This window comes from Belonocnema kinseyi, chromosome 10 (genome assembly GCF_010883055.1).
Source record: "Belonocnema kinseyi isolate 2016_QV_RU_SX_M_011 chromosome 10, B_treatae_v1, whole genome shotgun sequence".
NCBI classification, from domain to species: Eukaryota; Metazoa; Arthropoda; class Insecta; order Hymenoptera; family Cynipidae; genus Belonocnema; species Belonocnema kinseyi.
Window position 1 is genome coordinate 50,651,934 of NC_046666.1, and position 16,532 is coordinate 50,668,465.

A 16,532-nucleotide genomic window follows, 5' to 3' on the forward strand; every position below is an offset into this window, starting at 1 on the left:
TCGTCCAAAGCAAAGCCGAAAAAGTTGAAGTGGGGTTTACCATTTTCGGGGGATTTTTTTATTTATTTTTGTTCGATGATACAATTTGAAATTTGAGAAGATCGACGAAGGGGCGAACTGACTTTCATACAGAAGGATTGTGTTTTTTGTTCGAAAAAAAGAGGAAAAGAATAATTTTAAGGCTATTGCATACCGTTTTTGGAAATTTTATAAATTAAAATTAGAGAACTGGAGAATATTTTTTTTTTTTATTTAGGACTTCAAATTTGGAAACGAGAAAATTAAACCTCTAAACGGAAAGTCAAACAATTACGGATTTCAAGTATTCTAAACTAGAGAGAGTTACTTTTAGTCACTGACAATTCAAAACTTGTAAAATTGGCTTTCTAAATTACAAAATTTTGAATCAAAAAGATTTATTCTTTACCAGTAAAGACGATTTTTCAACGAAATAGTAGAATTCTCAGAAAAATGGTTGAATTTTTGAATAAAAAAGATAAATTTTTATTGAAAAATCAAATAATTAAAAATTGGATTAACAAAATGAATTTTAAAGAATAAAAATTTAATTTTCAGCAAATTGATTACATTTTTAACCAACGAATAAAATTCTTAACCAAAAAAATGAATTTTCTATCAATTCACAAAAATGAACACAAAGTATTTTGAAAATGCATTATTTTTTCAAATGTGCGTATAAATATTCGGAACTTTCATCTTGTATTCGCCACGCAGGAATTGCAGCTTTTCAGAAAGATCTAACAGAATTAATAAAATTATTGAAAAATCCCACTTTTTAACATTTTTATTTTTTATCTTATCGAATTTTGAAAACACGAAAAGAATATTTTCGGGAAACACCCACACTTTATTCCTTCAAACATTTTAAAAACGTTTCTGCTAATATAAAAAAGCACATGTTGAGAGAATGCCAAATGAACGACTAACGAAACAAGTGTATCAAGGTATAGTAAATGGCAACGTGCCCAGAGGTAGACCGCGGATAGAATGGTTAGAATGTGTGAATGAGACTCTACTTAGAAGAGACATAAGAAGTCACAGAGACACGAGAGCCTACATGAAAAAATGCATGGACATAAAAGAAGCTAGAGAAGTATGCCAGGACAGGAAAGTATGGCGGCAAATAGTTAATAAAAAGAGTGTCAGTAGAGTGAATGACGCCTGAAACAAAGACCTTGGCTATTAATGGACCCAAGTGGGGAACCTTACATAACGACTTCGTGAGGTTCTTCGCTTGGGGTGATTGCTAGAGAGATTGATCAGCAACCTGGGTCGGAGCAGTGTTGCGGAACGAACGTGTTATTTACTTAAATAGCACGAAAATTCTGGATCAATCTGAAAAATCTCTATCCCTTCCACACTCTACTCCTTTCCCCTGCCGAGTGAGTCACGCCTACCTCGAAAGGAAAATGGCTTAATGGTGTAATAAAAAAAAAATTCCATATCAGCTTTACGTAGGCCAACCCATTTTTAAGGCCGAACAAAATTTGTTAAATATAATTTTTATGTAAAATTTTTTTACCTATTGTTGTTTCCGAGAAAATGCAAAAATTCAGTTATTCGAAAATAAATTGTTTTAATGTGAACTAGTGGTTTTCGAAGAACGATACTCACGAGATATAGTGCATATTGCACGCGAATTCTAAAAAAAATCAAATAAAAAAGTTTAAGAAATCCAGTCTCAATAGTTTTAAAAAAACAGTCACAATTTCGCAATTTTTCTTTATATTTTTGAAATTTGAATGATTGCAATAAAAAAAAATGATTATGCTGTGAAATAAATGTTCTTTATTTAAAAAATATCGTCCATAACGTAGCATTTTGTTGAAAATTATTTTGATTTGCCATGGAGTTGATTTTTAGACTTGCAAAATTGAACAATTTAAAACTTCCACGGCTGAAAAAAAACTTTCAATTCTGAATGTATCAAAACCTACAATTAAAAATTTAATAATTTTTAATCAAACAAAATTTTAAAGCATGAACGTTATTTAGCTTGAAAATTGAAAAATTGCAATTGCCATCAAATTGAAAACATTTAATTAATTTTAATATATTTTTCAAAATAGAATAATTTTAGTATCCCTAAAGAATTTAAATTTTTATTAAACTAATGAAATTACATAAATGAACGAAACATAAATTTTATTATAAATTGTGACCAAAGATAATCAAGAAATTTGAAAATAGTAATAAAATTCGTAGTTGGAATTAAAATAATAAATGAAAAATAAAAATATTGAATAACTATTTATTTCTTAGGTTTATTTGTTTTCAAGGTTATACAAATCTAATTTTCCTAAAACCTTGCGAAAATTAACGAAAATTGGGAAAATTAAATGGTAAATTTCAGATAATGTCAAATCAAAATTTGAACAAAAAAGTTCATCTTCAACCAGTTAGATAGTAGAATTAAAAAAAAAAAAAAGATTTCTCAACGAAACATGTAAAAGTTATTATTTTAATCCAAAAATATTTTTATTTTTTATAAAACAGCTTCTAAATATTTGTTTCAGAATTTTCAAAATTTACATTTTGTTTCAAATTTATTAAAATCTTTCAAGTATAAAATTTCCTGAATAATAAGAAAAAAAATTATTATTGAAAATTTTTTCAAAATCCTTAAAAAGTTTTAAAATTTTTCTTCTAAATATTTTAAAATCTACATGTTATTAATGACATTTTATAATCTTTAAAAATCTTTAGGATCTTCAATATTTTTTTAATTCGCAATCTACGAAAATTATCATGTTCTTAAACTTTTTAAAGATCTTCGAAATATCTTTTAAAATGAATTGAATTCTTCTTAAAATTTTGAGAAAAATTCTGCAAAATTAAAAAATTACCTTAAAACTTTAGAGATTCATTATTTTCCAATTTCAAAATATTTAGAAATATTTTTTAACAAAATTTTGTAAAATAAAAATTATTAAAACATTGCCCAAGAAATCTGAAGGTGAATTTTTTGTTCTTTTGAAAAGATTGTAAGTTTTTGTTTTAAATTTGCTTAAATCTTTTTTAATTTAAAGTTACTTTTCTATCTTTTAAAAATATCTTATATTAAAAACTTTGACTTAAAAATTTTCTACATTATTTTCCTAAATTTGATGGAATCATTTAAAATGCTTCAAAACCTTTCAAAGCATTTTCTTAAGATTAATTTAAAATAATAAAAAAATCAATTAAAATTTTCCCTAGAATCTTAAGAAATTTTTTTGATACTCGTAAACCCGTCCGGAATCCTTAAAAAGTTTCGAAATTTTGTTTTCTAATGTACAAAAATCTACATTCGGGTAAAAACCGTTTGAAATCTTTTCAAATTTTAATTGATTTTTATTAATGTTATAAAATTCAAGTATAGTAGCAAAATCTTAAGACCATAATTATTTCCCAATATTAAAAAATATTTATAATTAAAATTTTTTATTTTATCAACAATGTTTAGGAAGATTTACAAATAGATTAATTAATAAAAAATTGCCTATTTGAAAAGTTAGTCCAAATGTTAGGAACAGAATTTTTGTCTTTATTATTAAAGAAACATTTACCATTTTAATTATTTCTTTTAGAAATAAGTTTTCTTAATTAACATTACTCATTTGAAAATTGCGAATTACCTAATTTCTAAAAAATTCAGAAGAAAAAACTGAAAACACCCACTTAAAGTAAATTGAAAAAAGTGATGAATTTCGTTTCATTCATTTTTTTAAATGGGTATGACCTTCCTTTTTTTCACTTGAAGGACTTTTGAAAGGAAAAAGTTTTCTACCGATCTAGGCGCCATCGGTCGGGAAAATCCGAAAACTTCAGGCGAAGGTCGGTAAGACGGGAATCGTTGGCGGGTAAGAATGAAACTGAAGAAGATTTAGCTTTTAGTTTTTCTGATTTCATTTACACTGAAATAAGAAACTTGAAAGCCTGTGATGTCTCGTAAGATAAACCCATGGAGAAGTTAGTGATAAAAGTGGGAGATAAAAAGGAGGAGGGTGTATATGGCATAAATAAGAGGGTGGTTTTACTATGAAGATGAAATTTATTTTCCAAGGAATGAAAAGAAGTGGCCTCATAAATTTCGGTCCGCAGAGTTGGCATAAGCAAAGGGTGGGTTTCTGAGTCCAGATTGTATTATCTAAACATGGTCGAATCCCAAAACTTCAATATTTTACCCCCTTAAAAGAAAGTGTCATCAAAATGTGGAGGATGAGTCATATCAAATATTATATTTAATCACCGAAATGGCTTCTATTTATGGAGAAAGATCTTTTTGCTAAATTTAATTTTCGCAAATTGCTTTTCTCAATCAAAACATCTATGATGAAAAAAAAACGCCAAATAAAAACTTCTCAGTGGAATGAATATAGTTTGGGAGATCGAATTTTGCCAAGTTATTCTAAAACATGTTTAATTTTAAAAATGTAATTAATTGAAAAAATTACATTTTGTGAATGTATTTAAATGGGAAACTTGGCGAGATTATTATTATAAAAAAAGAAGGAAAGGGTCGCCTGAAAAATCCTGGAAAAATAAAATTCCCGGCAGTGTAAAATTTCCGAATGTGAACAATTAATTTTTTTCGTATACATATTATTCATCTGTTAAAAATACAATAATCAAGTATTTTTATAAAAGACATATTTTTCATGTTTAAAGTTTCCAAAATTATTGTTTCAATTTAAAATAAAAATAATTGAACAAAATTTGCATCTTTTTAAATATATTTTTTCAATTATTGTAATTTTAAATTCTAACAATAATTTTAGAAACTTTAAACATTAGGAATAATTTTTTTCTGATAACAATTATTTGTTTATTTTATTTTTTTAAATAAATAATATTTAAAAAATAATTTTGTGATTTTTCAATTAGTGAATTTTATAATTCGGCAATTTCCTGTCGCGAATTTTATTATTCGGAAATTTGTACAATTCGGTAATTTTATAATGCGGGAATCTCCTAATTCAGAAATTTCATTATTTGGCAATTTTACAAATCATGAATTTTATTATTGGGGAATTTTAAGATTCAGAAATTTATTTATTCGGCAATTTTGTTATTCGGGAATTTTATAATTTAGAAATTTCATTATTCGGGAATTTTATTATTCCGGAATCGCACAAATTCAGAAATTTTATCATTCGGGGTTTTACAGTGTCTCGGAATTTTATTTTTTGTAAATTTTGTTGTCATTCCGATTTTTCAATCATCCCGAAGGAAAATCTGGAATGATTAAAAAATGCTGACAAATGAAATACCTGTAAAAAAAAAATATTCAAAACAGAAAATTTCAGAAATTATAAAACTGCTGACAGTTCATAATATTACCGCATTTGAAAATTTTCAAATAAAAAAAAATCGTTGACAGAAAATTGCCAAATTATAAAAAATAAAAAAAAATTGTTCTTTAATTAATATTATTCATTAATTAAAAATACAATACTGAAACATTTAACGTTTCATGTAATTTTTTAAATTATAGTTTAAATATGAATTAAAAATAATTGAAAAAATATATCTCAATGAAAGTTTTTTTTGAACATATTTAAAAAAATTATTAATCTTGTAATAAAAATCTTGTTCTTGTACAGTTGTACTTTTGCACTGAAAAACATTTTTTCCAATCGTAATTTTAAATTTGAACAATAAATTGATTTCATTTTAAGATAAATATTTCAATATTGTATTTTTAATGAATAAATATATGATTTATTGAAATAAATTTTTTTTAAATTGCTTGAATTCGATAACTTTCTAATGTCCAGAATTTTTCAGTAGTGGATGATTTATAATTCCGAAGTTTTTTAATTCGAGAATGTACGAATTCGGTAATATTGTAAGCTGTCGGGAATTTTTTAATTCCCTAATATTATAAACAAATTAAATCTATAAAAATTACATCACATTTTTTAAGTTGAAAATTAAATTTGAATTTTGTTTAATATTTCTGTTCTATTACTAATTAATGATACTTCTTAAAACATTTTTTTAAATGCTCATAGTGACATAAATTCGAGGAAAACATTTACATTCTAGTAAAAAAATGACAAATTTGTTAAAAACACATTGTAGTCAAAGAACGTATTTAAAACATATTTTTTAGTGACGTAAATTTTATGAAAAAAATGTTAAAGCAATATTTTTCTATGAACAAAATATTAAAAAATTTCTTATTAAAAAGTGAAGGATTTCCTGGTATTATTGAGAATCCCATAGGTGAAATTAAAATCCCCCGTCCCCCTTCCTCAAAATCAAATTGTAGTAAAAACACAAAATTATAAGAAATATTGCATTTAGATAATTTTCGAAAAATCTTATACATAAATAATTTTAATCAAAACAAAAAATTCCGCATATTAAAATTTCGAAATTAAAAAATTTGTAAAACAATTTGAGTTTAAATAAAATTTTTTACATAATGAGTTAAAGAAAAATGTAATTTTATCAAGTGTACGTCACTGCTCAATATTTTGTTAGAAATTCGTTGACGATAATGCATAATTTATAATTATAATAGAAAATTCATTACAATTTAATATGAATTAAAAAAAAATAAAAATCAACAATTAAAATTTTAAAAATATTTGTTTGCTACAAAAAATTCTTTAAAAGTATTTTTTCATATAAAATAATGTTTAAACAAATTTTTTCACCTAATCGACTTGCCTAACAAATATTTTTTCGAAGAGTTCTTTAAGTACAATGTTTTTTTGATAACTTCGTGTTTTTTACAGTGTAAAGATTTGAATAAAATTTTCGTCGCTAAACACATTTTTAAAGAATGTTTGAGGAATTATTAATAGTTATTAGCACAATACAAAAATCAAAAAAATTTTAATTTATAATAAAACAATGGTTATAATTTTGCAACTGTGATATTAACCAAAAAATAACACTTTCAATTGTAAAATTGCGTTATTGAGGGCCAATACAATTTCCTGACAATTATTATTAACATAAAATTATATCAAAAAGAGTTTTACAAATTACACGAATTACAAAAAAATAATTGAAAAAATTATTAATCTTGAATAAAGGAAGTAAAATGAAGTAGGAATAAAGTAGTCTATACAAAAAGAGTTTTTTAGTTTAAAAAAATCTATAATACCTTAAAAACTGTTGATGACACAATTGTGTTCTGAATCTTATTTTAAGATATTATTAATAATATATTAATAAACTTAAATTCGATTTTATTAGCTGGTCATTCGCTTTATAACGTATGAATTAATTTTATAGTTCTACAAAGAATAAAACTGAAAAGTTCGGTAAATTAAAAAATTATTTATCCACTGAAAGAAGTTATCAAATCGTTACGTAATTAATAACAGGGCATCATTTGTCGTAAATGATGCATACTTTCGTATCACGTAGCTACTTGTTGTCAATAAAAGAACGTGCTTCTAAACATGGGAAGTTGATGTAGGAATCTATTCTCGTTGAACAAACATTCGCTGCAGGTTACAGACATTAAACACATATACACTATACATATGTGTCTTTGCAAGAGATGAAACTATTTTAATTTGGCAGCGTCCATATAGTGTAAAAGATCATTTTCATATTAATTTTTTAAATAATTTTTTTATACAAATAGTTGAATTTTGAAACAAATTGTTGAATTTTCAACATATGAAGATTCTTTATATTCAAATATTTTTTCAATAGTATTATTTTAATTTTAATTGTTATTATTTTTTGATTCAATAATATATAATAAAATAGTATTACATTTTTTATAGTAATTTAAATTGAACAAATTTTCTGAACTAACTTATTATATAAACAAAATAAAAAATGAAATAGTATCATTATCGGACGTTTAGAAATTAAGCCACGCTGATGCGGGGTCATTTTTGTTGAAAGTTAATTATTTTTAATTGAAAAGTCTATTTTCTTAAAGATTGAACTATTTTGTTGAAAATTGTTTTTTTTTGTCTTTTAAAATTTATTTATTTTTTAACTCAAAGTTTAACCTCGCATTCTTTTTTTGGGTGTAAATTTATAGCTTTTAGTTGAAAATTTTAATAATTAATTTTTTATTGAGAATTCATTCTTTTTGTAAAGAATTCAACTACTTTGTTAAAAGTTGAACTGCTTTGTTAAACAGTCATCTTATTAGTAGAGTATATAACTATTTTGTTCAAAATTCGTTTAGGTTTGGTTGAAAATTAATTTTTTCTGCTACATTATTGGTTAAAAATTGATCGTTTTTAGTTGAAAATCAACAATTTCGTTGAAAATTTAAGAAAGTATTTATGTATTTAGTATTTATGTTTAAATTCGTATTTTTTTGGGAGAAAGTTAATCTTCTTCTTTTAAAATTGACCTGCTTCTTTGAAAATTGAATTAATTGGTTAAACATCCACTCGTTGATTAAAAATTATTTTTTTTTGTAAAAAATTAATTGTTTTTAACTGAAAATTTAACTATTTCATTATTGGTTAAAAATTAATCGTATTTAGTCGATAATGAAAATTACATTATCCAACTGCAAATTTAACTATGTGCTATTTATTTTAGTTTCGTAGAAAATTAATATCCTTGATTGAAAATTGAACAATTTTGTTAAAAATACATTTTATTGGTCGAAGATCTATCTCTTTCGTTAAAAATAAATTTCTTTCAACTAAGAATTTTAATATTCTATTTTCAGTCAAAAATTGATCTTCCTGATTGGATATACTTAACTACTTGGTTGAAAATTGGAATATTTTTTTAAACATTAATTTGAATAGTTGAAGAGCTTTAATTAAAAATCGAACTATTATTTTAAAAATGCGTCTTTTTGTTTTTGTTGAAAATTAATTATTATAACTAAAAATTTATCTACTCCATTATTGATTATTGATTAATAAAAATTCAACTTTTTGGTTGAAAATTTGTCTTTTTGGATTAAAATTTGCACAATTTGCTTAAAATATTTTTTCACGTTTAACTAAAAAATGTCTCATGGTTGTAAATTCAACATGTTTGTTTATTATTCGATGTTTTCGTTTAAAAATTTATTTCCTTTGCTCGAAATTTTATCTTATTTGGTTGACGTTTCAACTTTTTTGTTGAAAATTCATCTTTTTGGCTGAATTGAAAGCCTGTTGCTTTTAAATAAATACATTTTTGGTTAAAATATACATTATTATCATTTTTTTAATATTAAATATTTTGTCAAAAATTCAACTATTTGGTTAAAAATGCAAATGTGTCTTTCATTATTCATTTTTTTTAAAATTCAATTATATGGACAAAAGTTGAACTCCTTTTTCAAAAATAAATTTTTTGTTGAAAATTCAACTTTAAATTTTTTTTTATATTTTGTCAAAAATTAAACAATATTTTTAAGAATTAAACAATATGGTTGAAAAATCAAATGTTCAGTACATAACTTATTTTGTTAAAAGTTTAAATATATGGTTAAAAGTTGAACTTCTTTGTAACAGATTCTTTTTTGTTGTTGTTGAAAATTCATCATTTTTGTTGAAAAATCAACAGATTTGTTGAAAATTTAAATATTTGGTCAAAAATACAATTATCTGGTTGAAAAACGTTGAAAGTTGAACTTCTTTGTTAAAAAATAATTTATTGTTGTTGAATATTCATCGTTTCAGTTGAAAAATCAAGAAATTTGTTAAAATTTTGTTAAAAGCTTAACTATTTGGTCAAAAATGTAAATGTTTGGTTCGAAATTGACAATTAATTTTTTTTGAAACTCAACTATTAGGTTGAAAATTCAAATGTTTGGTTTTTGAAAATTTTAATTTCTATAATGAATTATTTGTTTCTTAAAATTAAAATCAGCCTAAACCATGTTTTACTTTTTACTTGGCTTAAAATACAAATATTTTTAGCTAAAATATTAAACATTAAACTTTTTATTAAGATTTAATTTTTTTAATTGAACTATTAGGTTAAAAGTTGAACTTCTTTCTTAAACATTCATTTTTTGTTGAAGATTAAGTATTTAGTTGAGAAATCTACAAGCTTGTCGAAAATTTAAATATTTTGTCAAAAATACAACTATCTGGTTAAAAATTTAAATTTCTGATTCATAATTGATTTTCCCGTTAATAAAAATTCAACTATTTTGTTAAAAAATAGTATTTTTGTCCAAAAATTTAAATGCTTTTCTGAAAATTCTTCTTTTTGGTTTGACAATTTTTTCTCCTATTTCAAAAATTGTAATAATTAAAAAATCACCTTTAGATTTATTTAAAAGAATATTAAGAAAGCTATGTAGAATAATTGATTACAATGTAAAAAAATTACGAGCTCTTCAATGACCAGTTATTCAAATCAGAAGTTACAGGACCTTTTAAATTGGAAATTAAGTATAATAAGTACCCCTTAAAAGGCAGGTGGTTATGGATTATTAAAGAACAATAGCTCATATTTATTATTACCGTAAAATATTTATAGTATAAAAAACTACCGATATGGTGGCAGTTTAGTGTTGTCCGTTACTCTCTTGCAAATGCGACAGTATAAACTTGACGAGCGCGTGGCTCTGTCATAAATGTCTAAGAAAGTAGCACTTAATTTGTTTCTCGTTCTTCGTTTTGTGGTAGGCGTCTGCCAAGTACTCACTGAGTACTTACAGGTACTTAACTAAGAAAAAAATGACATAACAAATTTTTCTTGTAAATATATGGCAGGAATGGTGATGCTGCATTTTGTGTGAGAAAATTCGGTTCCTAAAGAAGAATTTTCATTCTCATTCAAAATTCATTATTTTCGACTAAAAAATTACCTTTGTGTTGTACAGAGAATTTCACATTAACCATTTGAGGTATGGGGGGAAATACCGTATTCCCACCTTTTTTCATATCATTTTTTGCGATTTCAGAGTAGTTTTTATTGGATTTTACACAGGTTTTTTTTTAATTTCATGCTCGCAGGATGATAGAAAATTGAAATTTTTGTACGAAGGGTCTACATTTTTAAAATTATTTGTTAATACTTATAAACAAAGATGAAAAAAGCCTTTTTTGTTAAAAAAATTCATTATTGAAAAAACTTTCCATTATATCCTTATGAGAATGGGTGCTTAAGGGTTTTTGGGATCGCTGAATACGAATATGGACACAAATTTTGAAAATCCAAAATGGCGGATCCAATATGGCTGCCGAAATTAGGAATATTTTTAATTTTATCTGAAAATTGGTATACAGGGGGTTTTGGGGTCGAATATGAACTCAGATTTTGGAAATTTAAAATGGTGGATCTAAGATGGCGGCCGAAACTTCGAATATTTTTGGATTTTTTTCTGAAAATTGGTATACAGAGGTTTTCGGGGTCGCTGATCACGAATCTGAAATTAGACTTTGAAAATCCAAAATGACGGATACAATATGGCGGTCAAAATAATAAAGTTTTTCGGATTTTTCTAAAAATCCGTGTTTTAGGTGAGTAGGTGTATATTTTTTCAAACCTTAATATTCTAAATATTTGTCATTTTGAATACACATTCAAGATCAGCGACACCCTGCCTGTGCCAACTTTCAAAAAACAATTTAGAAATATTTTGAATTTTGGCCCGCCATTTTGAATGTTCAAAATCTAAGTTCAGATTCGTGATCAGAGATACAAAAAACCCCTGTACACCAATTTTCAAAAAAAAATTCCAAATTTTGGCCACCATATTGGATCCGCCGTTTTAAATTTCTTAAATCTGAGTTTGGATTCGTGATTAGCGACTCCTAAAAACCCCTGTATACTAATTCTAAAAAAAAATCCAAAAATATTTCAAATTTAAGTCATATTGGATTCACCATTTTGAATTTTCTAAATCTGAGTTTAGATTCGTGATCAGTGATCCGCAAAACCCCCGCATACCAATTTTCAGAAAAAAAATATGCCAAATGTTAGCCGCTATATTGGACCCGCCATTTTAAATTTTCAAAATCTGAGTTCAGATTCGTAATCAGCGACCCCAAAATCCCCTGTGTACTAATTTTCATGAAAACTCATTTCACTGTTAAATGTATGCCGGAAAGGGTTAAACTATATAATGCCCATCAATTCTATATCAATTGTTCAATATTTAGTTGATTAAAACAAGAACGAATTTTAGGTTCATTTTCAAATTCTATGATAATGTTTAAATCCGATTGTCCAGTGACAGTGTTTATTACACTTTTTCTAATTATTAATATTCTTCAAATAATTACACTACTTAAACCTGAAGAAAGACTTTTTAAAGGTAACAAAAAATTGCACAGCCATAGAGATTTATAGCCAAATATAGAACAAATAAAAATATTCCGCCCAACCATTTTTGGTTTAAAGTTAATTCTTTTTAGATGAAAAGTCTACTAACATATTTTTGATTGAGAATTCATATTTTTTTGTTACAAATTTTATTATTAGGTCGAAAAGAAAATTACTTTCTAAAAAAATCAATATTGTTGTTAGCAGGTTAAAAATTCAAGTTTTTTGTAAAAAATTATTTTTTGACTGAAAAATCTTTCTTAGTTGAAAATTTAATTCTTTTCCTCAAAATTAGTCTTCTCAGTTTGAAAATTCATCTCTTTTGGTAGAAATATGACATCTGACAAAAACAAAATATTTTATTTATAAGTCATTTCAGTTGAAAATTCATCTCTGATTAAAAATTTAACTATTAATTTGAAACGTCGTTTTTTTTGTTATTGAAAATTTATCATTCATAGCGGAAAATGCAACTTCTATATTTCAAATTTGATCTTTTTTAGTTGAAAATTCAACTATGTGGTTAAAAATTCCTGTATTTTGGTGAAAATTAACCTTTTTTCTAGACAATTAAAATTCTTGTTTGAAAATTAATAATTTTGCTTGAAAACTAAACTATTTTTTTTAAATTTGATTTTCTTTTGTAGAAAATTTATTTTTTAACTAAAAATTTAACTATTTCATTTCAGGATTCATTATTTTGGTTTTAAAATTAATTTCTTTGGTCAGTAATTTAAAGATTTTTGGTTAAAAAATAGTTCTGTTTAGTTGAGAAGGCTACTATTCTAATTTTGGGTAAAAACTTTGATTATTTTCTTGAAAAAAATCTCTTTAATTAAAAAAAAAAAACAGTATTTTTTTATCAAATTTTTTTAAATGGAAAATTAGTCTTTTCTGGTAAAAAATTAATCTTTTCGGTTAAAATATCATCTTTGTCTTTGAGAATCTAACTGGCTAGTTGAAAATGTAATTATTTTATTAACAATTCATATTTTTAGTTAAACGTTCATCATTTTAATCGAAATTTTTTCTCTTTAGTTGAAAACTTAACTCTTTTGTAATAAAAGTCGTGTATTTGTTGTTCAATAATTATCATTTAAAGTGAAAAAATCAATTGCTTGATTGAAAAATTATCTTTCAGATTTTATAGTTTAACTGCATAGTTTAAAAATCATGTGTTTTGTTAAAAATTCGTTTTTTTTGGTAAAAAAAATAGTTTTTACTTACTACAAATTTATTTATTCGTTTATTTGGTTATCAATTTAACTATCTTTGGTTTCAAGATTAAATCTTTTTAATTTAAGAGGCTGATTTTATATTTTTGTTTGAATATCACTATTCTTTAGATAAAACTTCAACTATTTCTAGTTGAAAGCTAGTTCTTTTTTATTAAAAAGTCTACTTATATATTTTTGGTTGAGTTGAAAATTCATCTTTTTTGGTTAAAAATTATATTATTCGTTAAAAAATTTAATTACATTGTTTAAAATTCAACAATTTTGATAGAAGTACATTCTTTCTCGTTGAAAATTTAACTGCCTTGTTGAAAATGATTTTTTGTCTGTTCATAATCAAACTATTTGAATGAAAGATTAACTTTTCTGTTAAAAATGTATTTTTGCATGTAAAAATGTCAAATCATTTGTAGAAAATTTTCTTTTGATATACAAATTCAATAACTTATTTAAAAACTTTTTTCCACCTTTTTTGTTTTCTACCTGAAAAATAATTTTGGAATAAATATTTAACTCATTTGATTAAAATTCTTTTTCCTTGTTTTTAAATTAACCACTTTAGTAGAAATTTAATCTTTTCTCGTTCAATATATTTTCGTTGAGAATTTAACTATTTTGTAGAAAATTTATGTTTTTTTTCGATTAAAATTGAACTATTTTGTTAAAAATTTATTTCTTTTGTTGAGAATTCGTCTTTTCAGGGAGAAAATTAATCTTTTTGAAAAATTGAACTATTTCATTTTTAGTTTATTATTTTTCAACTATTTTTATGAAAATTGATCTCTTTTATTTGACAATTCAACAATTTTGTAGAAATTTGTTTGAATGAATCTTTTTTTCGTTCAAAATGTAATTGCTTGGTTAAAAATGAATTAATCATGTCGGAAAATCGTATTTTTTGGTAGAAAATTAATCCTTTCGATTACAAAATCTATGTACTTGGTGGACAGATGAACTTTTTTATTAAAAGTTTATTTTGTCTTTTGAGAATACATTATACTTGAAAATTCTTTTCTTTGGGGGAAAATTTAACTATTCTATTGAAAATTCAATTTTTTTCGGTTGAAAATTAATGTTTTGAACGGAAAATTGAATTATTCCGTTATCATATGAAGATTGGTCCTTTTGGTTAAATATTGAACTATTTTGTTGAAAATTGATCTCTTTTAGTTGCAAATTCAAAAATGTTTTGGCAATTCGTGTATTTTATTAAAAATTTATCCTGAAAATAAAATTAGAAATTTCATGACGATCATGACTAGCCCTCGACTTTCAATACAAAAGTAAAAATTAATTTTGTACCCGCAAAGTTGGATCACTGTGATCTGAAACTGATAATCAGAATTATATGCAACATTTTTATATCCGCTTTACAGTTATGTAACTTGTTGGATATCCAACATTTTTATTTTTGAGAATGATGGTTTAAATATGAAATAAAAAATTATCCTTCTCTCTCAAGCAGAATCACATACGTGCATCCATACACATCTGGCCCTTTGTTGTTTTTTTTTTTCACGAAAAATAAAATCCGAACGTTCCCTATTTCAGGTGTCCTTCAAAACACGAAATTTATGACTCCTGCCGTGAAGCGTAGGAGAGGTCAGGATTTATTAGAGCAAAAAAAAAGGACCCCTTCTTAAGTCGAGCATGTTCATCCTTTTTGGTGTTTTGGCCTTGGTGAGGAGAAAAATGAATATGCTCGAGATATCGACCTTGACGATCCCTTGTTACAAAAAGGAATGTGTTCGGTAGTATTAGACCTGGAATGCAACCTGTTCAAGCCTCGACAGAAAATTTCGAAAAAATTCAGTTTTAGTAGTGTCGAGAAATATTTTTGGAAAGAGGCTACATTTAATGTTTTTGTTAAAATTTGGTATGTGAAAAAATCCTATAAGGAAAATTCCTTAAAAAATCTATCTTACTTTTTCTTTGATTTCAGATAATTAATTGATAAACGTAACATAAACTAATAGACCAAAAGCTAATAATTGCGTCCAAAATTATTATTTTTTTATAAACTGAAATAAACCGCAAAAAAGTTGGTACTAGATTGGCACAATTGAAAAAAATATTTCGATAAAATTAAAGTTTTATATTATTTAAGGGTTTAGGAAAAATATTTAGGTTTCTTATTTCCATTCAAAAAATATATCACTCTTATTCTTCTAAATAAGGACAAAAATTATTGCGCCACATCATGGTGGTCCAGAAACACAAATAGCATAAAAATCATTTGCTTCAACAAAAAATTTATCGTTATAGACAAATTTGATAAACAAATATATATCTATCGAACTTCTCTGCAATTAAATATTTTCTCTTTATACAAACTAATTTTCAAATACTTCAAAATGTTATTAGAAATAAAAAAAGTTGATATACATAAACATTCTAAATTGTATTTATACAAATTATAGTAACAATTGCATTATATTCGTATATTCTTACAAGAATATTTCCTTTCTTTTTTACAAGAACATCTCACGAATAATTTTATTTTTATTAACTTATTATATGAACAAATGGTCAATATATTTTTTTTATTGAGGAAATCTTTTTACGCATCGGCAATGAGTCAAGAAGGCCGCTTATTGATAGAGATGTATCAAACAAATTAAAAAAAAATGAAATAATTTTCTGTAAGTAAATAAACTTAAAATTAAACAGAATGTTATTCGTATGGTGTATCTCTGCAAAAAAAGATTTTTGTCTGAATGAACATAAGAATATAACGCCATTTTTTATTTAATTTATTATTAACGATTAGAATGGTTGGTTTCGAATATTTTTTCTGCAAGAATATACGAATATAACGCACATTTAATTATAATGTGTGAATAACAATTATGAATGGTTATATATAGCAACTATTATTACTTCAAATGACATTGTGAAGTATTTGAAAATTACCTTTTATGAAGAAAAAGTATTATATAATCACAGAAAAATTCTATATATATATATATAGTATCAAATAAATGAAGGTCAGAAGGTTATTGGTAGAGCAGGTCCCCTTATCAGAAGTAAAAATATATCAAATAAAGCTAAAATGGCAATACATAATTCTATATTTGT